Genomic DNA, 26,379 nt, shown 5'->3' with positions numbered 1-26,379 from the left:
CACACGTAGAAACTAAACAACACTCTTCTCAATGATACCTTGGTCAAGGAAGGAATAAAGAAAGAAATTAAGGACTTTCTGGAGTTTAATGAAAATGAAGCCACAACATACCCAAACTTATGGGACACACTGAAAGCATTTCTAAGAGGAAAACTCATAGCTCTGAGTGCCTCCAAAAAGAAACTAGAGAGAGCACACATTAGCAGCTTGACAACACACCTAAAAGCTCTAGAACGAAAGGAAGCAAATTCACCCAAGAGTAGTAGACTGCAAGAAATAATCAAACTCAGGGGTGAAATCAACCAAGTGGAAACAAGAAGAACAATTCAAAGAATCAACCAATCGAGGAGCTTGTTCTTTGAGAAAATCAACAAGATAGATAAACCCTTAGCCAAAATCACTAGAGGGCATAGGGAAAGTACTCTAATTAACAAAATCAGAAATGAAAAGGGAGACATAACAACAGACCCTGAAGAAATCCAAAACACCATCAGATCATTCTACAAAAGGCTATACTCAACAAAACTGGAGAACCTGGATGAAATGGAGAAGTTTCTAGACAGACACCAGGTACCAAAGTTAAATCAAGATCAGGTTAATGATCTAAACAGTCGCATATCCCCTAAAGAAATAGAAGCAGTCATTAATAGTCTCCCAAACAAGAAAATCCCAGGACCAGATGGGTTTAGTGCAGAGTTCTATCAAACTTTAAAAGAAGAACTAATCCCAGTTCTTTAAAAACTATTCCACAAAATAGACTCAGAAGGTACTCTACCCAACTCATTATATGAAGCCACAATTACTCTGATACCTAAACCACATAAAGACCCAACAAAAATAGAGAACTTCAGACCAATTTCCCTCATGAATATTGATGCAAAAATCCTCAATAAAGTTCTAGCTAACCGAATTCAAGAACACATCAAAACAATCATCCATCCTGACCAAGTAGAATTCATCCCAGGGATGCAAGGATGGTTCAATATACGAAAATCCATCAATGTAATCCATTATATAAACAAACTCAAAGACAAAAAACCACATGATCATCTCCTTAGATGCTGAGAAAGCATTTGACAAAATCCAACACCCATTCATGATAAAAGTCTTGGAAAGATCAGAAATTCAAGGCCCATACCTAAACATGATAAAAGCAATATACAGCAAACCAGTAGCCAACATCAAAGTAAATGGTGAGAAGCTGGAAGCAATCCCACTAAAATCAGGGACTACACAAGGCTGCCCACTCTCTCCCTACCTATCCAACATTGTACTTGAAGTCCTAGCCAGAGCAATTAGACAACAAAAGGAGAATAAGGGGATACAAATTGGAAAAAAATGAAGTCAAAATATCGCTTTTTGCAGATGATATGATAGTATACATAAGTGACCCGATAAATTCCACCAGAGAACTCCTAAGCCTGATAAATAGCTTCGGTGAAGTAGCTGGATATAAAATTAACTCAAGCAAGTCAATGGCCATTCTGTACACAAAGGATAAACAAGCAGAGAAGGAAATTAGGGAAACAACACCCTTCTCAATAGTCACAAACAATATAAAATACCTTGGCGTGACTCTAACTAAGGAAGTGAAAGATCTGTATGAGAAGAACTTCAAGTCCCTGAAGAAAGAAATTAAAGAAGATCTCAGAAGATGGAAAAACCTCCCATGCTCATGGATTGACAGGATAAACATTGTAAAAATGTCTGTCTTGCCAAAAGCAATCTACAGATTCAATGCAATCCCCATCAAATTCCAACTCAATTCTTTAAGGAATCGGAAAGGGCAATCTGCAAATTCATCTGGAACAACAAAAAACCTAGGATAGCAAAAACTCTTCTCAAGGATAAAAGAACCTCTGGAGAAATCACCATGCCGGACCTAAAGCTGTACTACAGAGCAATTGTGATACAAACTGCATGGTACTGGTATAACGACAGACAATTAGACCAATTGAACAGAATTGAAGACCCTGAGATCAACCCACATACCTATGGTCACTTGATCTTTGACAAGGGAGCAAAAACCATCCAGTGAAAAAAAAGACAGCATTTTCAACAAATGGTTTTGGCACAACTGGCGGTTATGATGTAGAAGAATGCGAATTGATCCATTCCTATCTCCTTGTATCAAGGTCAAATCTAAGTGGATTAAGGAACTCCACATAAAACCAGAGACACTGAAACTTATAGAGGAGAAAGTAGGGAAAAGCCTTGAAGATATGGATACAGGGGAAAAATTCCTGAATAGAACAGCAAAGGCTTGCCCTGTAAGATCGAGAATCGATAAATGGGACCTCATAAAGTAGCAAAGCTTCTGCAAGGCAAAAGATACCGTCGATAAGACAATAAGACCACCAACAGATTAGGAAAGGCTCTTTACCTATCCTAAATCAGATAGGGGACTAATATCCAATATATATAAGGAACTCAAAAAGGTGGACTCCAAAAAATCAAATAACCCAGTTAAAAAATGGGGCTCAAACTGAACAAAGAATTCTCACCTGAGGAATACCGAATGGCAGAGAAGCACCTGAAAAAATGTTCAACATCCTTAATCATCAGGGAAATGCAACTCAAAACAACCCTGAGATTCCACCTCACACCAGTCAGAATGGCTAAGATCAAAAATTCAGGTGACAGCAGATGCTGAAGAGGATGTGGAGAAAGAGGAACACTCCTTCATTGTTGGTGGGATTGGAAGCTGGTACAACCACTCTGGAAATCAGTTTGGCGGTTCCTCAGAAAATTGGACATAATACTACCAGAGGATCCAGCAATACCCCTCCTGGGCATATATCCAGAAGATGTTCCAACCGGTAAGTAGGCTACATGCTCCACTATGTTCACAGCAGCCTTATTTATAATAGCCAGAAGCTGGAAAGAACCCATATGCCCCTCAACAGAGGAATGGATACAGAAAATGTGGTACACAATGGAGTACTACTCAGCCATTAAAAGGAATGAATTTATGAAATTCCTAGGCAAATGGATGGATCTGGAGGGCATCATTCTGGGTGAGGTAACATATTCACAAAGGAACTCACACAATATGTACTCACTGATAAGTGGATATTAGCCCAAAAACTTAGGATATCCAAGATATAAGATACAATTTGTTAAACGCATGAAACTCAAGAAGAATGAAGACCAAAGTGTGGACACTGTGCCCCTTCTTGGAATTGGGAACAAAACACCCATGGAAAGAGTTACAGAGATAAAGTTGGGAGCTGTGAAGAAAGGATGGACGATCTCAAGACTTCCATATTCAGGGATCCATCCCATAATCAGCTTCCAAATGCTGACACCATTGCATACACTAGCAAGATTTTGCTGAAAGGACCCAGATATATCTGTCTCTTGTGAGACAATTCCGGGGCCTAGCAAACACAGAAGTGGATGCTCACAGTCAACTATTGGATGGATCACAGGGCCCCCAATGGAGGAGCTAGAGAAAGTACCCAAGGAGCTAAAGGAAACTGCAACCCCACAGGTGGAACATTATTATGAACTAACAAGTACCCCAGAGCTCTTGTCTCTAGCTGCATTTGTATCAAAAGATGACCTAGTAGGCCATCACTGGAAAGAGAGGCCCATTGGACTTGCCAACTTTATATGCCCCAGTACAGGGGAATGCCAGGGCCAAGGGGTCGGGGTGGATGGGTGGTGGACTGGGGGGGTGGGAGTGTATTGGGGACTTTTTGGATAGCATTGGAAATTACCTAATTAAAAAAAAAAGACATAAACAACCAGACTGGCTACACAAACAGGACACAACATTTTTCTGCTTACAGGAAACCAATCTCAGGGAAAAAGATAGACACTACCCCAGAATGAAAGGCAGGAAAACAATTGTCCAAGCAAATGGTCTGAAGAAACAAGCTGGAGTAGCCATTCTATTATCTAATAAAATCGTCTTCCGACCCAAAGTCATCAAAAAAGACAAGGAGGGACACTTCATATTCAACAAAGGTAAAAATTTTTCAAGGAACCCTCCATTCTGAATATCTATGCTCCAAATACAAGGGCAGCCACATTCATTAAAGAAACTTTAGTAAAACTCAAAGCACACATTGCACCTCACACAATAATAGTGGGAGAGTTCAACATACCACTTTCATCAATGGACAGATCATGGGAACAGAAACTAAACAGGGAAACAGTGAAACTAACAAAAGTTATGAAACAAATGTATCTAACAGATATCTACAGAACACTTTTTCCTAAAACAAAAGGATATACCTTCTTCTCAGCACCTCATGGTACCGTCTCCAAAACTGACCACATAATTGGTCACAAAACAAGCCTCAACAGATACAAAAATATTGAAATTGTCCCATGCATCCTATCAGATCACCATGGACTAAGGCTGATCTTCAATAACAAAATAAATAATAGAAAGCCAACATTCACGTGGAAACTGAACAATACTCTTCTCAATGATACCTTGGTCAAGGAAGGAATAATGAAAGAAATTAAACACTTTTTGGAGTTTAATGAAAATGAAGCCACAACATAACCAAACATATGCAACATAATTTAAGCATTTCTAAGAGGAAAACTCATAGCTCTGAGTGCCTCTGAGAGATCCTGACAGAATGTAAAAGTCACAGAATCCCTGAATTTGGCAAGATACATGTCACTGTTAGCAGAACTAGCTTCATTGACTAAGAAAAATATAGGTGCACCTTGCTCTGGCCACTCCTTGAACCCATGTGTCTGCCAATGTTTTGATCATTCCTAGAACACATGAGTGTGCCCAATGATGAAGCCCATTGCCAGGTGTTTGTGATATTTGTTTGCTGAGAATGAGTCAGAAAATCTCCCCAGCAACAACAGCCTGGTTAATCCTCAGTTGCTACACCTGCACCAGACTCTTTCCTTGTACCCCTCCCATACCCATTTCTTGAGAATAGACATTGTTTAGATCTGGAAATCCCCTATTCCCCCCTTTTCCTTACTCCCCTGAGAGCCTATAAAAACTGGGACCTTGTTCCCCTGAAGGTCGACTCCTCTACCCCTGCGTGGGATATGAGTCTTCCCCAGAGCTCTGGCCTTTCCTGAATAAAACTTCATGTGGTTTGCATCAAGCTTGGTCTATTGTGAGTACTTGGGTGTCCACTATTGTCCTGAGGCCTGAGTGAGGGGCTCCTCTCGGAGTCTTTCACCTCCAAAAAGAAACTAGAGAAAGCACACATTAGCAGCTTGACCACACACCTAAAGGCTCTAGAAAAAAAGGAAGCAAATTCACCCAAGGGTAGGAGACAGCAAGAAATAATCAAACACAGGGGAGAAATCAACCCAGTGGAAACAAGAAGAACTATTCAAAGAATCAACCAAACGAGGAGCTGGTTCTTCGAGAAAATCAACAAGATAGATAAACCCTTAGCCAGACTCATGAGAGGGCACAGGGAAAGCATCCTAATTAACAAATTCAGAAATGAAAAGGGAGACATAACAACAGATCATGAAGAAATCCAAACATTGTCAGATCTTTCTATAGAAGGCTGTACTCAACAAAACTGGAAATCCTGGATGAAATGGACAAATTTCTAGACAGATACCAGGTACCAACTTTAAATCAGTATCAAGTTAACTATCTAAACAGTCCTATATCCCCTAAAGAAATAAAAGCAGTCATTAATAGTCTCCAAACCAAAAAAAAAGCCCAGGACCAAATGGCTTTAGTGCAGAGTTGTATTAGACCTTTAAAGAAGATCTAATCCCAGTTCTTCACAAACTATTCCACAAAATAGAAATAGAAGGTACTCTATCCAAGCCATTCTATGAAACCACAACTACTCTGATACCTAAACCACAAAAAGACCCAACAAAGATAGAGAACTTCAGACCAATTTCCCTTATGAATATCGATGCAAAAATCCGCAATAAAGTTCTAGCTAACTGAATCCAAGAACACATCAAAACATCTATCCATCCTGACCAAGTAGGTTTCATCCCAGGGATGCAGGGATGGTTCAATATATGGAAATCCATCAAAATAATCCAGAATATAAACAAACTCAAAAGAAAAAAACACATCTCATTAGATGCAGATAAAGCATTTGACAAAATCCAATACCCCTTCATGATAAAAATCTTGGAAAGATGAGGAATTCAAGGCCCATACCTAAACATGATAAAAGCAATGTACAGCAAACCAGTAGGCAACGTCAAAGTAAATGGTGAGAAGCTGGAAAAATCCCACTAAAATCAGGGACTAGACAAGGCTGCCCACTTTCACCCTACCTATTAAATATTGTACTTGAAGTCCTAGACAGAACAATTAGACAACAAAAGGAGATCAAGGGGGTACAATTTGGAAAGGAAGATGATATGATAATATATATAAGGGACCCTAAAAATTCCACCAGAGAACTCCTAAGCCTGATAAACAGCTTCAGTGAAGTAGCTGGATATAATATTAACTCAAACAAGTCAATGGCTTTTTTGTACACAAAGAATAAATAGGCTGAGAAAGAAATTAGGGAAATAGCACCCTTCTCAATAGTCACAAATAATATAAAATACCTTGGCGTGACTCTAACTAAGCAAGTGAAAGAACTGTATGATAAGAACTTCAAGTCTCTGAAGAAAGAAATTAAAGAAGATCTCAGAAGATGGAAAGATCTCCCATGCTCACGGATTGGCAGGATCAATATAGTAAAAATGGCTATCTTGCCAAAAGCAATCTACAGATTCAATGCAATCCCCATCAAAATTCCAACACAATTCTTCAACCAAATTAGAAAGGGCAATCTGCAAATTCATGTGGAATAACAAAAAAACCTAGGATAGCAGGAACTCTTCTCAATGATAAAAGAACCTCTGGTGGAATCACCATGCCTTATCTAAAGCTGTATTACGGAGTAATTGTGATAAATACTGCATGGTACTGGTATAGCAACAGACAAGTAGACCAATGGAACAGAATTGAAGACCCAGAAATGAACCCACACACCTATGGTCAGTTGATCTTTGACAAGGGATCAAAAACCATCCAGTGGAAAAAAGACACAAATGGTGCTGGCACAACTGGTGGTTATCATGTAGAAAAATGTGAATTGATCCATTTCTATCTCCTTGTACCAAGGTCAATTCTAAGTAGATTAAGGAACTCCACATAAAACCAGTGACACTGAAACATATAGAGGAGAAAGTATGGAAAAGCCTTGAATATATGGGTACAGTCGAAATATTCCTGACTAGAACAGCAATGGCTTGTGCTGTAAGATGGAGAATCTACAAATGGGACCTCACAAAATTGCAAAGCTCCTGCAAGGCAAAAGACACTGTCAATAAGACAAAAAGACCACCAACAGATTGGGAAAGGATCTTTACCTATCCTAAATCAGGTAGGGGACTAATATTCCATATATATAAAGACCTCAAGAAGGTAGACTCCAGAAAATGAAATAACCCTGTTAAAAAATGGGGCTCAGAGCTAAACAAAGAATTCTCACCTGAGGAATACTGAATGGCTGAGAAGCACCTGAAAAAATGTTCAACATCCTTAATCATCAGGGAAATGCTAATCAAAACAACCCTGAGATTCCACCTCACACCAGTCAGAATGGCTAAGATCAAAAATTTAGTTGACAGCAGATGCTTGTGAGGATGTGGAGAAAGAAGAACACTCCTCCATTGTTGTTGGAATTGTACACTTGTACAACCACTCTGGAAATCAATCTGGCGGTTCCTCAGAAAATTGGACATAGTACTACCAGTGGATCCAGCAATACCTCTCCTGGGCATATATCCAGAAGATGTTCCAACTGGTAAGAAGGATACATGCTCCACTATGTTCATAGAAGCCTTATTTATAATATCCAGAAGCTGGAAAGAACCCAGATGCCCCTCAACAGAGGAATGGATACAGAAAATGTGGTACATTTACACAATGGAGTACTACTCAGCTATTAAAAATAATGAATTTATGAAAATCCTAGGCAAATGAACAGACCTGGAGAGCATCATCTTGAGTGAGATAACCCAATCACAAAAGAACTCACAGGATTTACACTCACTGATAAGTGGATATTAGCCCAGAAACTTAGAATACCCAAGATATAATATACAATTTGCTAAACATATGAAACTAAAGAAGCACGAAGACCTAAGTGTGGACACTTTGCCCCTTCTTAGAATTGGGAACAAAACACCCATGGAAGGAGTTACAGAGACAAAGTTTGGAGCTGAGACGAAAGGATGGACCATCTAGAGACTGCCATATCTGGGGATCCATCCCATAATCAGCTTCCAAACGCTGATATCATTACATACACTCCAAGATTTTGCTGAAACAACCCAGATATACCTGTCTCTTTTGAGACTATGCTGGGGCCTAGCAAACACAGAAGTGGATGCTCACAGTCAGCTATTGGATGGATCATAGGGCCCCCAATGGAGAATCTAGTGAAAGTACCCAAGGTGCTAAAGGGATCTACAATCCTATAGTGGAACAACAATATGATCTAACCAGTACCCCCTGCCCCCCACCCCCGGAGCTTGTGTCTCTAGTTGCATATGTAGCAGAAGATGGCCTAGTCGGCCATTAGTGATAAGAGAAGCCCATTGGTCATACAAACTTTATAAGCCTCATAACAGGGGAATGCCAGTGCTAAGAAGTCAAGAAGTGGGAGTGGGTAGGTGGAGGAGTGGGTGGGGGAGCATGTGGGGGACTTTTGGTATAGCAATGAAAATGTAAATAAAATAAATACCCAATAAATAAAATTAATTCATATATATATAGATTAATTCATATATTCATATATATGAATATATATGAATATTCATATATATGAATATATATATTCATATATAATTAATTCATATATATATATATATATATATATATATATATATCATGGGTAATTTTAGCAGTCAATCATTATGAGTTTTTAGACTCATTTACTGTTATTTCACCTGAATCCTTTTGTATTTATCTACTTCCCACTCCCTAATTAGAGCCCTCTTTCCACTATTCCCCTTTTATCCATTAGATCACTTGTTCTATGATATTTAACTTTCTATTTCTTGGAGCCTATGATGAGAGAGGATACAATCTGTGTTCCTCTTTATGGGTTTGGGTTATTTCACTCAATATGATAATTCTACCTCCATTGATTTACCTGAACTTTTTCTCATTTCAGTTATCTTTATAGCTCACTAGCATTTCACTAGCATTTCATAGGGTTTATGTACCACATTTCTAATATCCATTCGTCAATTGAAGTATACTTCAGATCTCCAAAGAAGACATAATACCAGTATTTCTCAAACAATCCCACAAAATGGAAAGAGAAGGAACATACCCAACTGTTCTATGAAGCCACAGTTATGCTGATACTTAAACACACAAAGACCTTACAAAGGAAGAGCACTTCACACCAATTTCTGTCATGAATATTTATTGTGGTAAATCCCCAACCCAAATATGCCTGACAATGAAAATACAACTCAGTTAATATGAATACATGCTGCGTGCCTAGATTGAACAGATCTACTGCTACACTACCAGCTTTTCCATCTTATGAAACCCCTTAGAACTTGAGGTTTCTCCAGGCCTTGAGCTTCTGCTCAGCTTTTCTTCTTCCTCCTTCTCTGCATCCTCTCCCGCTTACATTTTCTCCTTCTTCTTTCCACTCATCTTCTTGTCCCCCTTCTCTTTTATCTGCCCAATCATCAGGTCTCCTTTATTTTGCACATTAAGGTGGGAAGCAGATTTACATGAAATCACCTGAGTGCTGACTCATTCCTTGTTCAAAGCCACTCACAGAAGAAAGGAATTAACATCAAATATCATTAGCCCCAGGACTATCTACAACATACAAAATAAATTCTCACAAAATACTCAATATAAAATACAAAAGTACTCAATAAAATTCTCGCAAACCAAATCCAAAAAACACATCAAAACAAAAATTCAGTGTGATCAAGTAGGCTTTATCCCAGGGATACAGGGATGTTTCAATATATGAAAATCTATCTAGGAATCCACTATATAGACCAACTCAAAGGGAAAAAAAATCATCAAATTAGATGCTTAAAAAGCCTTTGAGAAAATTCAACACCCTTTCATGTTAAAAGTATTGGATAGATTAGAAATTCAAGGTCCATATCTAAACGTAATAAAAGCAATATACAGCAAAACAATAGCCAACATCAAACTAAATGGAGAGAAATCTGAAGCAATCCTACTAAATTCAGGGACAAGACAAGGTTGCCCACTGTATATTCAATATAGTCCTAGAAGTTCTAGCTAGAGTAATTCTGTAACAAAAGGAGATCAAAGTGATACAAATTGGAAAAGAGGAAGTCAAGATATCACTATTTGTTATGATATGATAGTATACGTAAGAGAACTGCTCCCCCCAAAAAATCATTAGAGAACTCCTACAACTGACAAACTACTTCAGCAAAGTGGCTGAAAAAAATTAACTCAGATTAGTAGCTTTTCTCTACTCAAAGGATACGCAGGCTGAGAAAGAAATTAGGGAAATGATATCCTTCACAATATTCACAAATAATATGAAATATCTTGGTGTGACTCTAACCAAGCAAGTAAAAGATCTGTATATTTATTGCTATTATGAATAGAGTAGCAATCACCATGTATGAGCAAGTTATCTGTGGAGTAGGATGTTACATCCTTTGAAGAGGCTCTAAACCAGCACTGAGAACTACAAGCAACTGAGGAATGTTAACTTCAGAAGTGGTCTTTTCAAGGGAAGAACATACCCATTTGTTCTCCAAAACCAAATAGTTAACCCTGAAAAATACAATGAGTTTCCCCAAATTGGGATTCAGCTCAAGGGGAGGTTCCAAGACCTGACACTATTATTGATACTATGGTGTGGTTACAGACAGGAGCCTACCTGTCTAGCTATCCTCTGAGAGGTCTAGAAAACAGCTGAAAGAGTCAGATACAGACACTTACACTCAGTCAATGCACAAAAGCCAGTAACCCCTGGGGTTGGAAAAGCTGGAAAGAAGCTGAAGGGGAGGGTGACCCAATAGGACGATCAGCAGTCTCAACTAATCTGGACCCCTGAGATCTCTCAGCCACTGTGCCACCAACCAGACAGCATAAACCAGATGGTATGAGGCCCCCAACACATATACAGCAATGGGCTTCCTGGTCTAGCCTCAGTGGGAAGAGATGTATCTAACCCTCAAAAGACTTAAGGCCCCAGGGAGTGGGGAAGTCTGGTGGAGGTGGAGTGGAAACATCTTCTTGAAGATGGGAGAGGAGATATGGGATGAGGACCAGTTGAAGGGTAGATCAGGAGGAGGATAACAACTGGACTGTAAAATGATATAATAATAATAATAATAATAATAATAATAATAATAATGATAAAAGGAAAGTAACATTTATTAAGCTTGAAAAAATACATTCAAGTAACATAAAGATTGGTCGAGTTTTATAAGATATATATATATATATATATATATATATATATATATATATATATATGTATGTGTATATATATGTGTGTGTGTGTGTGTGGTAAAAGTTAACGATAAAAAGAGACTATGAATTTAAAATAGACAATTAAGGTTGTGCTGGCTAGTTGTATACTAACTTGACACAAAGTAGTGTCATCAGAGAGAGGGAAACCTTCGTTAAGAAAATGTTTCTATAACTTCAGATTTTAGGTAAGCCTTTAGGGTTGTTTTTTAAATTATTGATTGCTGTTAAAGTGCCAAGCACAAGGTGGGCTGTTGGTCTTGATGCTATTTTTTAAAAAATGACTAAGAAAGCCACAAGGATCAGCCTAATAATCAACACTCCTCCATGGCCTCTGAATTAGTTTCTGCCTTTAGGTTCCTGCTCTGCTTGAATATGTGTACTAAATGAATCTGTTGATGAACTGTGATATGGAAAAGTAATTGAAATAATTCCTTTCCCTATTAATTGCATTAATGGTGTCATTTCATCATAGCAGGTGAAAACCTATGTAAAACAGATGAGTATAGGGAATTATTTGCAATGAAGAATAAGAGGAGGGAAATAATATAATCATATTGTAATCACAAGAATAAAGGAAATCACTAAAAAATAAATTAGTGTATTGCTACTTAAATGCAACTAGGTCCAGGTGCCTAGCAGGTAGATTGAGAAAGTAAGAAAATTCATAACTTTAGATCTTTTCTGGGATTCTAGAAAAATCCAGAGTAAACAGTAAAAATAGAGTGAAGCTGATTAGTATCAAACAATTAAGAGACCTATCCAGCTGTAAACCTTGGCAATGTACAGGATAGCATGATAACTACAAGGTTACAATAGAGTCATTTAAATCTTGGGGTAACCAACAGCCCTATAATTGGACTTACAGACTGGTCAATAGGAAAAATTCATGGTTACTACTTTAAATTACCTGTGTATGGTAAGATCACGGATCCTATAGGAGAGCCTACTATGGCCATTTTCCAAAACTAATATAATTTCTAACTGCATTCTAAATGCCTAGCCTAATACCCATATGTGAATATTGCTTTTACCCCTTATCAGGAAGCTTCTTTTTGCAGTAGATGATGGCCATTACAGAAAGAAATAACTGTTTAAAATACAGAGAAAAACTGACTGTGGGCTTCCCACCACTAATTTATATATTTATATAATACAACCTTTACACCTAAGTTCAAGAAACATCATGGGAAATGGAGTAAAAAAATTATAAAGGTCAGATGATCAGGTCATCTGCTGTAAGAGAGTATAGTCTATATATTCCAGGGAAAACACACCCAGGAAATCTTATCAAATATGTATGCCTAAACAAGGCTAGAATTATGACACCGCCTAACATGCCAATGCAGATAGGGCAAATGTCACAGGGCCTCACTTGTTACTAAAGAAATACTGGCTATTAAGGACTGCTGAAAGAGGGACAGTCAGTTTTTTCCAAAAGATAAGTTCCCTAATTGGTTAGCTAATACCATGTTGTCAGCATTAAAAAATGTATACAAACAGCTCTACAGGCTGTATTTAAACATACACATGTGTTCATATGAATGTACGTGTGTCTTTGTGTGTAAAGTGATAAAAAAAGAGATCATAAATTTGAGAGATAGTGGGAAGTGCATGGAAGAAGTTGGAATTGAGGGATAGAAATTATGCAAAATATTCATGTCTGAAATTCTGAAAAGTATTTAAACAAAATAAACAAAACAAGGTTTATTTATTTTGGTGTGTGTGTGTGTGTGTGTGCTCATTTATATGCAGTGTGTTCATGAAAGGTGCCCAGGGAAGCCAATGATGACATCAGATCCCTTGGAACTTATAAAACTTGTGAGCCACTGGATGTGACTGGTGAAAAAGAAATCCTGTTTCATTACAAGAGAAGGAAATAATCTTTAAAAGCAGAGACATCTGTCTAACCCCATAACAAATGTTTCCTAAATAGGACAATAATTGGGACAATCATTATGGAGAAGATTGATGAAATTTTACTCCATTAAATGTAATAGCTTTTCTCCAATAAAAACTACATTTAAGAGAGAAGAAAGGCATACTATAGACATGGAGAAAGAATATATCAAAAACACTTTATATAAAGAACAGAAAATGTATAAAGCATTCATAAAAATCAGTAAGGAGTATAAATATCTCAATTAAAATGGACATAATTTTAACCTATATTCTATAAAACAGAAAATACAAACATTAACTCTCTGCTCCCCAAAAGACACCATATCATGAGGCATCCCAGAAGATCCACTGTACTCAGAGCATTTGATAAGTCCCACAGCTGCTGCTGGGAGCCCAGTGGATTCAAGGACCCATCAGCCCCCAAAACTATCACCAGCCAAACACCACTCCCCTTCTGCCTGGTCCTTTCTGCTGGGACAGACTGCTAGATTATCTGCTCCCCTGAGGACCACATCCTGAGGTATCCCAGAAGTTCTGTTGCACTCAGGGTATCTGACATCACAGCTAGAGACATCCGAGGACATCCACTGCACTTTGGGGAACTGACACCACAACCTGAGGCATCCCAGGAGATCCTCTGCACACGGGGTAACTGAGCAACAGACACAACAGTCTGAAGAATTCTTGGGACCTCTGTGGCAGGCAGACAACTGACCCAACAGACTAAAATTCTCTCTGTAGTTCTGCTGCGCACAGGGAAAAAGAAACCCCAGTGCATAGCCTCCCCCCTCCCCTGACCCCTGGGAGAATAGCTTCACACAAGACAATAGCTTGATGGCTCCTCTGAAGACCCAACAGTCTTCAGGCCTTGCAGGAGATCTACTACATCCCAGGCAACAGATCGGCAGCTTCTCTGCCAGTCTGAAGATGCCCCCACCCCCAGTTGGAAGGCTCCACAGGATATTTGGTATAGCTAGGGCCACAGGCCTACCAGGAGACATGAAGCAACACAGAGACAAAGAGGCAGACTACAGACAAAGTCACCCAGACCAGCAAACACCAGAGATAACAAGATGGCTAGAGGCAAAAGCAAGACCATAAGCAACAAAAGTCAATATAAATGGTTATCTTCAGAACCCAGTTCACCCACCACAGCAAGCTCAAAATATACCAACACACCTGAAAATCAGGAAGCTGACCTAAAATCATATTTCATGAAGATAATAAAGTCCTTCAAGGAGGATATAGATAACGCACTGAAAGAAATACAGATAAAGAAAGGTGAACAGGTAGAAGCCCTTAAAGAGGAAACAAATAATTCCCTTAAAAAATACAAGGAAAAAAAAACAGGTGAAGGAATTGTATAAAACAGTCCAAGACCTAAAAGTGGAAGTAGAAACAGTAAAGAAAAACAGAAATGGAGGAAAACTTGGAAATGGAAAACCTAGGAAATAAGTCTGGAATTAGAGTAGATACAAGTAACACCAACAGAACACAAGTGATAGAAAAGAGAATCTCAGGTATAGAAGATATTGTAGAAGAGAATGACACAACTGTCAAAGAAATTCCAAAACTTTAAAAATTCCTAACCCAAAACATTCAAGAAATTCAAGACCCAGTGAAAAGACTAAATCTAACAATAGTTGTAATAGAGGAAAATGAAGATTCCCAGCTCAAAAGATTGAAAATATCAACAAAATCATAGAAGAGAACTTCCTAAGCTTAAGAAAGAGATAGGCATAAAGCTACAAGAAGCCTGTAGGACAACAAACAAATGGGACCAGAAAAGAAATCCTCTCTTCACATAATATTCAAAACACTAAACACACAGAAGAAAGAAAGAATATCAAAAACTGCAAGGGAAAAGGGTCAAGTAACATCCAAAGGTAGACCTATATGAATTACAGCAGACTTCTCAACAGAGACAATGTAAGACAGAAGAGCCTAATTAGAGGTCATGCAGACTCTAAGAGAACACAAATGCCAGGCCAGGCTACTATACCCAGCAAAACTCTCAATCAACCTATATGGAGAAATCAAAATATTCAAGGAAAAAAACAAATTAAAACAGTATTTATCTACCAATCCAATTCTACAGAGGATCCTAGAAGGAAAACTTCAATACAAGGAAGGTACCTACACCAAAGAAAAGACAAGATATTAAGCATCTCACAACAAAGCAAAAGGTAGAGAATCAAAATCACATAAAGCAACCTACAAAAACAAATATAATGGAAACCAACAGTCATCTGTCATTAATATCTCTCAATATTAATGGACTCAACTCACCTATAAAAAGACATAAAAGCTAACAGAATGGATATGCAAACAAGATCCAGCATTTTGTTGCATACAAGAAAGACACCTCAATAACGAAGACAAACACTATCTCAGAGTAAAAGGATGGATAACATTCTTCCAAGCAAATGGTCCCAGGAAACAAGCTGTAGTTGCCATCCTAATATCCAATAATATAAACTATCAACCAAAAGTTATCAAGTGTGATGAGGAAGTATACTTTATGCTCATTAAAGGGAAAATTCACCAAGAGGAAGTCTCAATTCTGAACATCTATGCCCCAAATACAAAGGCACCCACATTCATAAAAGAAACTTTATTAAATTTCAAAACACACATTGAACCCCAATACTAGTGGGAGACTTCAACACAGCACTCTTACTAATGGACAGGTCATTGAAACAGACACTAAACAGAGACACAGTCAAACTAATAGAGGTTATGAACCAATTGGATTTAACAGATATCCACTGAATATTTTACCCTAAAACAAAAGAATACCCCTTCTTCTCAGCACTTCAAGGTACCTTTTCCAAAACTGACTATATAATTTGTCACAAAACAACCCTCAGCAGATACAAGAAGACTGAAATAATACCATACATCCTATCAGATCACCATGACCTAAGGCTGGTCTTCAGTAACAGCAAAAACAACAGAAATCCCACATACACGTGGAAACTGAACAACTCTCTACTCAATGATAACTTGGTCAGTGAAGAAATATAGAAATAAAAGACTTCCTGGTATTTAATGAAAATGCTGACACATCATACCCAATCTTATGGGACACAAAGAAAGTAGTGCTAAGAGGAAAGTTCATAGCACTAAGTTCCCTGATAAAGAAACTGGAGAGATCTTACACTAGCAACTTAACAGGATAGCTGAGAGCTCTAGAACAAAAAGAAGCAAACTCATTCAAAAGTAGTAGACAACAGGACATAGTCAAATTCTGGGCTGAAATCAACCAAATAGAAACAAAGAGAACAATACAAAGAATCAACCAAAACAAAAGCTGGTTCTTTGAGAGAATAAACAAGATCGATAACCCCCCAGCCAAACTAACTAAAAGGCCCAGAGACAGTATCCAAATTAACAAAATCAGAAAAGAAAAGGGAGACATAAAATCAGAAATGGAGGAAATTTTAAAATTCATCAGATCTTACCAAAATATCCTATACTCAACCAAGCTGGAAAATCTACATGAAATGGATGATTTTCTAGACAGATGCTACATACCAAAGTCAAATCAAGAACAGGTAAATTATCTAAACAAGCCCATATCCCATAAAGAAATAGAAGAAGTCATTCAAAACCTCCCAACCAGAAAAAAACGCCAGGGTCAGATGGATTTAGTGCAGAATTCTACAAGACCTTCAAAGAAGACGTGAAACTATTCCATAAAATAAAAACAGAAGGAACACAACCTAATTTGTTTAATGAAGCCACAATTACTCTGATACTTAAATCACACAAGAATCCAACCAAAATAGATAACTTCAGACCAATCTGCCTTATGAATATTGATGCAAAAATACTCAATAAAAATTCTTGCAAACTGAATCCAAAAACACAACAAAATCATCATTCATCACCATCAAGTAGGCTTCATACCAGGGTTGCAAGGTTAGTTCAATATACGAAAATCCATTAACATAATTCACTATATAAAAAAAGACTCAAGGGAAAAAAAACACATCATCATCTCCTAAAATTTAGAAAAGGCATTTGACAGAATACAACACCCCCTTCATGTTAAAAGTATTGGAGAGATCAGGAAATCAAGGCCCATACCTAAACATAATAAAAAGCAATTTACTGCAAACTAATAGCCAATATCAAATTAAATGGAGAGATATTTGAAGCAATAACACTAAAATCGGGGACAAGACAAGGCTGCCCACTCTCTCCCTACCTATTCAGTATAGTACTTGAAATTCTAGCCAGAGCAATTAGACAACAAAAGAAAATAAAAGCGATACAAATTGGGAAGGAGGAAGTCAAAATATCACTTTTTGAAGATGACATCATAGTATACATAAGTGACCCCAAAAATTCAACCAGAGAATTTCTCAGCTGATAAACTACTTCAGTCAAGTAGCTGGATGTAAAATTAGTGCAAATAAATCAGTAGCCTTCCTTTCTACAATTGATAAACAGGCTAGGAAAGAAACTAGGGAAACAAATCCCTTCAAAATAATCACAAATAATATAAAATACCTTGGTGTGACTCTAACCAAACAAGTGGAAGATCTTTATAACAATAACTTCAAGTCTCTGAAGAAAGATTTGAAAATCTCAGATAATAGAATGATCTCCCATGCTTATATATTGGCAGAATTAAAGTAGTAAAAATGGCCATCTTACCAAAGGCAATCTATATATTCAAGGCAATCTCCATCAAATTCCAACTCAATTATTCCCAGAGATAGAAAGAGCAATTTTCACATTTATCTGTAATAACAAATAACCCAGGATGTCAAAAAACATTCTCAACAATAAAAGCACTTCTGGAGGAATCACTATCCCTGACCGCCAGCTCTACTATAAAAGTTGCATGGTATTGATACAGAGACAGAGAGTTTGATCAATGGAATAGAATTAAATACCCAGACAACCAGCCACCTTCCTGGTCAGAGCAAAGGTGTCTGCCCGGCCTGAGAGGCTTCTGCCTCAGGTTCCAGGGTAGCCAGCTTGGTTCCCGGACTCCGCGGACTCCTCAGAGGGCAGTCTGCACAAGTAAGAGTGTGGAATACAGAGGCCAGCAGTCTCTGGGAAAGGCGAGAGCTACAGAGCCTCTGAGGCAGCACCATTTTCGGCTCCAGACAACCGGCCACCTTCCTGATCAGAGCACAGGTGTCTGCCCAGACTGAGAGGCTTCTGCCTCAGGTTCTTCGGGAGCCAGCTTGGTTCCGGGACTCCGTGGAGGGCAGTCTGCACAGGCCAAAGCAACAGAGCTTCTGGGAAAGATCCTGTTTTGGGCCTTCATCTTCAGCCAGGAGGAGGTCCAAACACCAGATAACTGTGCACCTTCCCTGAAAGAGGAGACCTTGCCTGCAGAGATTGCTCTGACCACTGAAACTCAGAGGAGAGAGCTAGTCTCCCAGGTCTGCTCATAGAGGGTAACAAAATCACCAGATGAACACTCTCTAAACAGAGACAACTATAACAACTAACTCCAGAGATTACCAGATGGCAAAAGGTAAACATAAGAATCTTACTAACAGAAACCAGGACCACTCACCATCATCAGAACCCAGCACTCCCACTTCGCCCAGTCCAGGGCACCCCAACACACCTGAAAAGCTAGACCTGGATTTAAAAGCATATCTCATGATGATAGTAGAGGACATCAAGAAGGACTTAAATAACTCACTTAAAGAAATACAGGAGAACACTGCTAAACAAGTAGAAGACATTAAAGAGCAATCACAAAAATCCCTTAAAGAATTATTGGAAAACATAACCAAACAGGTAGAAGACATTAAAGAGGAAACACAAAAATCCCTTAAAGAATTGCAGGAAAACACAACCAAACAGGTGATGGAATTGAATAAAACCATTCAAGACCTAAAAAGGAAAGTAGACACAATAAAGAAAACCAAAGTGAGGCAACGCTGGAGATAGAAACCCTAGGAAAGAAATCTGGAACCATAGAAGCCAGCATCAGCAACAGAATACAAGAGCTGGAAGAGAGAATCTCAGGTGAAGAAGATTCCATAGAGAAAGAACATCAGCACAACAATCAAAGAAAATGGACAATGCAAAAAGATCCTAACTCAAAACATCCAGGAAATCCAGGACACAATGAGAAGACCAAACCTACAGGTAATAGGAGTGGATGAGAATGAAGATTTTCAACTCAAAGGACCAGCAAACATCTTCAACAAAATTATTGAAGAAAACTTCCCAAATCTAAAGAAAGAGATGCCCATGAACATACAAGAAGCTTACAGAACTCCAAATAGACTGGACCAGAAAAGAAATTCCTCCCAACACATAATAATCAGAACAACAAATGCACTAAATAAAGATAGAATAGTAAAAGCAGTAAGGGAAAAAGGTCAAGTAACATATAAAGGCAAACCTATCAGAATTACACCAGATTTTTCACCAGAGACTATGAAAGCCAGAAGAGCCTGGACAGATGTTATACAGACACTAAGAGAACACAAATTCCAGCCCAGGCTACTATGCCCAGCCAAACTCTCAATTACCATAGATGGAGAAACCAAAGTATTCCATGACAAAACCAAATTCATCCATTATCTCACCATGAATCCAGCCCTTCAAAGGATAATAACAGAAAAAAACCAATACAAGGACGGGAACCACGCCCTAGAAAAAACAAGAAGATAATCCCTCAACAAACCTAAAAGAAGACAGCCACAAGAACATAATGCCAACTTTAACAACAAAAATAACAGGAAGCAACAATTACTTTTCCTTAATATCTCTTAATGTCAATGGACTCAACTCACCAATAAAAAGACATAGACTAACAAACTGGCTACACAAACAAGACCCAATATTTTGCTGCTTACAGGAAACTCATCTCAGAGAAAAAGATAGACACTACCTCAGAATGAAAGGCTGGAAAACAATTTTCCAAGCAAATGGTATGAAGAAACAAGCTGGAGTAGCCATTTTAATATCTAACAAAATCGACTTCCAACCCAAAATAATAAAAAAAAAAACAAGGAGCGGAACTTCATACTCATCAAAGGTAAAATCCTCCAAGAGGAACTCTCAATTCTGAATATATATGCTCCAAATACAAGGGCAGCCACATACATTAAAGTAACTTTAGTAAAGCTCAAAGCACACATTGCACCTCACACAATAATAGTGGGAGAATTCAACACACCACTTTCACCAATGGACAGATCATGGAAACAGAAACTAAACAGGGACACAGTGAAACTAACAGAAGTTATTTAACAAATGGATATGATAGATATCTACAGAACATTTTATCCTAAAACAAAAGGATATACCTTCTTCTCAGCACCCCATGGTACCTTCTCCAAAATTGACCACATAATTGGTCACAAAACAGGCTTCAACAGATACAAAAATATTGAAATTGTCCCATGCATCCTATCAGATCACCATGGACTAAGGCTGATCTTCAATAACAAAATAAATAATAGAAAGCCAACATTCACGTGGAAACTGAACAACAATCTTCTCAATGATAACTTGGTCAAGGAAGGAATAAAGAAAGAAATTAAGGACTTTTTGGAGTTTAATGAAAATGAAGCCACAACATACCCAAACTTATGGGACGCAATGAAAGCATTTCTAAGAGGAAAACTCATAGCTCTGAGTGCCTCCAAAAAGAAACTAGAGAGCGCACTCTTTAGAAGCTTGATAACACACCTAAAAGCTGTATAACAAAAGGAAGCAAATTCACCCAAGAGGGTTAGAAAGCAGGAAATAATCAAATTCAGGGGTGAAATCAACCAAGTGGAAACAAGAAGAACTATTCAAAGTATCAACCAATCAAGGAGCTGGTTCTTTGAGAAAATCAATAAGATAGATAAACCCTTAGCCAAACTTAGAAGAGGGCACAGGGAAAGCATCCTAATTAACAAAATCAGAAATATAAAGAGAAACATAACAACAGATCCTGAAGAAATCCAAAACACCATCAGGTCCTTCTACAAAAGACTATACTCAACAAAACTGGAAAACCTGGATGAAATGGAGAAGTTTCTAGACAGATACCAGGTACCAAACCTAAATCACGATCAGGTTAATGATCTAAACAGTCCTATATCCCCTAAAGAAATAGACGCAGTCATTAATAGTCTCCCAACCAAAAAAAGCCCAGGACCAGATGGGTTTAGTGCAGAGTTCTATCAGACCTTCAAAGAAGACCTAATTCCAGTTCTTCACAAAATATTCCACAAAATAGAAACGGAAGGTACTCTACCCAACTCATTCTATGAAGCCACAATTACTCTGATACCTAAAGCACATAAAGACCCAACAAAGATAGAGAACTTCAGACCAATTTCCCTTATGCATATTGATGCAAAAATCCTCAATAAAGTTCTTGCTAACTGAATCCAAGAACACATCAAAACAATCATTCATCCTGACCAAGTAGGTTTCATCCCAGGGATGCAGGGATGGTTCAATATAAGGAAATCCATCAACGTAATCCAGTATATAAACAAACTCAAAGACAAAAACCACATGATCATCTCGTTACATGCTGAGAAACATTTGACAAAATCCAACACCCATTCATGATAAAAGTCTTGGAAAGATCAGGAATTCAAGGCCCATTCCTAAACATGATAAAAGCAATCTACAGCAAACCAGCAGCCAACAACAAAGTAAATGGTGAGAAGCTGTAAGCAATCCCACTAAAATCAGGGACTAGACAAGGCTGTCCACTCTCTCCCTACCTATTCAACATTGTACTTGAAGTCCTAGCCAGAGCAATTAGACAACAAAAGGAGACCAAGGGGACACAAATTGGAAAGTAAGAAGTCAAAATATCGCTTTTTGCAGATGATATGATAGTATATATAAGTGACCCTAAAAATTCCACCAGAGAACTCCTAAGCCTGATAAACAGCATCAATGAAGTACCTGGATATAAAATTAACTCAAACAAGTCAATGGCCTTTGTCTATACAAAGGATAAACAGGCTGAGATAGAAATTAGGGAAACAACACCCTTCTCAATAGTCACAAATAATATAAAATACCTTGGCTTGACTCTAACTAAGGAAGTGAAATATCTGTATGATAAGAACTTCAAGTCTCTGAAGAAAGAAATTAAAGAAGATCTCAGAAGATGGAAAGATCTCCCATGCTCATGGATTGGCAGGATCAACATTGTAAAAATGGCTATCTTGCCAAAAGCAATCTACAGATTCAATGCAATCCCCATCAAAGTTCCAACTCAATTCTTCAACGAATTAGAAAGGGCAATCAGCAGATTCATCTGGAATAACAAAAACCTAGGATAGCAAAAACTCTTCTCAAGGATAAAAAACCTCTAGTGGAATCACCATGCTATACCTAAAGCTCTACTACAGAGCAATTGTGATAAAAACTGCATGATATTGGTATAGTGACAGACAAGTAGACCAATGGAACGGAATTGAAGACCCAGAGATGAACCCACACACCTATGGTCACTTGATCTTTGACAAGGGAGGTAAAACCATCCAGTGGAAAAAAGACAGCATTTTCAACAAATGGTGCTGGCACAATGGCTGTTATCATGTAGAAGAATGCGAATTGATCCATTCCTATCTCCTTGTACTAAGGTCAAATCTAAGTGGATTAAGGAACTCCACATAAAACCAGAGACACTGAAACTTATAGAGGAGAAAGTAGGGAAAAGCCTCGAAGATATGGGTACAGGGGAAAAAATTCCTGAATAGAACAGCAATGGCTTGTGCTATAAGATCGAGAATCGATAAATGGGACCTCATAAAATTGCAAATCTTCTGCATGGCAAAAAACACCATCAATAAGACAAAAAGGCCACCAACAGATTGGGAAAGAATCTTTACCTATCCCAAATCGGATAGGAGACTAATATCCAATATATATAAAGAACTCAAGAAGGTGGACTCCAGAAAATCAAATAACCCCATTAAAAAATGGGGCTTAGAGCTGAACAAAGAATTCTCACCTGAGGGATACGGAATGGCTGAGAAGCACCTGAAAAAAAATGTTCAACATCCTTAATCATCAGGGGAGTGCAAATCAAAACAACCCTGAGATTCCACTTCACTTCACTCAGAATGGCTAAGATCAAAAATTCAGGTGACAGCAGATGCTGGTGAGGATGTGGAGAATGAGGAACACTCCTCCATTGTTGGTGGGATTACAAGCTTGTACAACAACTCTGGAAATCAGTCTGGCAGTTCCTCAGAAAATTGGACATAGTACTACCGGAGGATCCAGCAATACCTCTCCTGGGCATATATCCAGAAGATGTCCCAACAGGTAAGAAGGACACATGCTTCACTATGTTGATAGCAGCCTTATTTATAATAGCCAGAAGCTGGAAAGAACCCAGATGCCCCTCAACAGAGGAATGGATACAGAAAATCTGGTACATTTACACAATGGAGTACTACTCAGCTATTAAAAAAAATGAATTTATGAAATTCCAAGGCAAATGGATGGACCTGGAGGGCATCATACTGAGTGAGGTAACCCAATCACAAAGGAACTCGCACAATATGTACTCACTGATTAGTGGATATTAGCCCAGAAACTTAGGATACCCAACATATAAGATACAATTTGCTAAACGCATGTATTTCAAGAAGAAGGAAGACCAAAGTGTGGACACTTTGCCCCTTCTTAGAAATGGGAACAAAACACCCATGGAAGGAGTTACAGAGACAAAATTTGGAACTGTGATGAAAGGATGGGCCATCTAGTGATTGCCATATGCAGGGATCCATCCCATAATCAGCTTCCAAACGCTGACACCATTGCATACACACACTATCAAGATTTTGCTGAAAGGACCCAGATATAGCTGTCTCTTGTGAGACTATACCCGGGCCTAGCAAAAACAGAAGTGGATGATCACAGTCAGCTATTGGATGGATCACATGGCCCCCAATGGAGGAGCTAGAGAAATTACCCATGGAGCTAAAGGGAACTGCAACCCTATAGGTGGAACAACAATATGAACTAACCAGTACCCCGGAGCTCTTGTCTCTAGCTGCATATGTATCAAAAGATGGCCTAGTTGGCCATCACTGCAAAGAGAGGCCCATTGTACTTGCAAACTTTATATGCCCCAGTACAGGGGAACCCCAGGGCCAAAAAGGGGGAGTGGGTGGGTAGGGAATTGGGAGGGTGATTATGGGGGACTTTTGGGATAGCATTGAAAATGTAAATGAGGAAAATACCTAATAAAAAAAAGAATTAAATACCCAGAAATAAAACCAAACACACTCATACATGTGATCTTTGACAAAGAAGCCAGAAATATACAATGGAATAAAAGAAAGCCTCTTCAATAAATGATGCTTTTCTAACAGGCTACTTATTTTTTTAGAAAAATAAAAGTAGACTCATATTTTTCCCTGTCCAAAGCTCAAGTCCAAGTGGCTCAAGGACCTCAACATAAAACCAGATACACTGAATCTAATAGAAGAGAAAGTGCAAAAGAGCCTTGAACTCATTGGCACAAGGGGAAATTTCCTAAACAGAACTATATTGGCTCATGCTCTAAGATCAAGAATTGATAAGTGGGACCTCATGAAACTGGGAAGCTTCTGTAAAGTGACAAATTCAATAAGACAAATCAGCAACCTACGCATTGGGAAAAAAATTTTTGACTAACTCCACATCTGATAGAGGGCTAATATCTAAAATATATAAAGAACTCAAGGAACCACCAAAAAACCAACAATCCAATAAAAAAAGGGGGGGGGGCTATAAAATTAAACCGAGGATTGTTAACAGAGGAATCTCAAATTGCTATGAAACACCTAAAGAAATGTTTAAAGTCCTTAGTAATCAGAAAATGCAAATCAAAATGACCCTGAGATTTCACCTTACACCAATCAGAATGGCTAAGATCAAACATCTGATGACAACACATGTTGGGGAGGATGGGACAAAGAGGAAAACTCCTCCATTGCTGGTGGGATTGCAAACTGGTACAAACAGTCTGGAAATCAGTCTGGAGATTCCTTAGAAAATTGGATATAATACTACCTGAGGATCCAGCTATACCACTCCTGGGCATATACCCAAAAGGTGCTCCAACTTATTTTTTTCCTTTTTTTTAATTGGGTATTTATTTCATTTACATTTCCAATGCTATCCTAAAAGTCCCCCACACGCTCCCTCCCCCACTCCCCCACCCACCCACTCCCACTTCTTGGCCCTGGCGTTCCCCTGTACTGAGGCATATAAAGTTTGCACGACCAATGGGCCTCTCTTTTCACTGATGGCTGACTAGGCCATCTAAAGATTCATATGCAGCTAGAGACATGAGCTCCGGCGGGGGGGGGGGGGTGTCTGGTTAGTTCATATTGTTGTTCCACCTATAGGATTGCAGATCCTCTTAGCAACTTGGGTACTTTCTCTAGCTCTTCCATTGGGTCCCTGTGATCCATCCAATAGCTGACTGTGGTGCTCCAACTTATAACAAGGACACGTGCACCACTTTGTTCATAGAAGCCTTATTTATAATAGCCAGAAGCAGGAAACAAGACAGATACCCTTCAACAGAGGAATGGATACAGAATATGTGGTTTATTTACACAATGGAATATTACTCAGCTATTAAGAATGAGGACATCCTGAGTTTAACAGGTAAATGGATGGAACTATAAAATATGATTCTTAGTGAGGTACCTCAGACCCAAATAGACATGCATGGTATGTACTCACTAATAAGTGGATATTAGTCAAAGAAAAAAGTACACAATACCTAAGATACAGTCCATATAACTAAAAAATTCAACACGTTGAAGGACCCAAGACAGGATGTCACACTCTCATTTCTTAGCAAGAAGAAAACAACCACAAGGGGGAGAGGGAGGGAGGCACCTGTGAGACAAAGGGGATGGGGCAGAGAAGGAAACCTGATCTGGTAGATCTGGTAGTGGGTGGGAGAAAAGGCTTGAAGCCCTGAAGGCCAGCAGAAAGAATGGAATCAGGCAACCTCAGGAGGTAGGAGGCTGGGGAGGGGGGGGCCT

Source organism: Mus caroli, unplaced genomic scaffold (genome assembly GCF_978045245.1).
Source record: "Mus caroli unplaced genomic scaffold, Mus_caroli_1 scaffold_5, whole genome shotgun sequence".
In the NCBI taxonomy this organism is placed as follows: Eukaryota; Metazoa; Chordata; class Mammalia; order Rodentia; family Muridae; genus Mus; species Mus caroli.
This window is presented reverse-complemented; position numbering follows the sequence as displayed.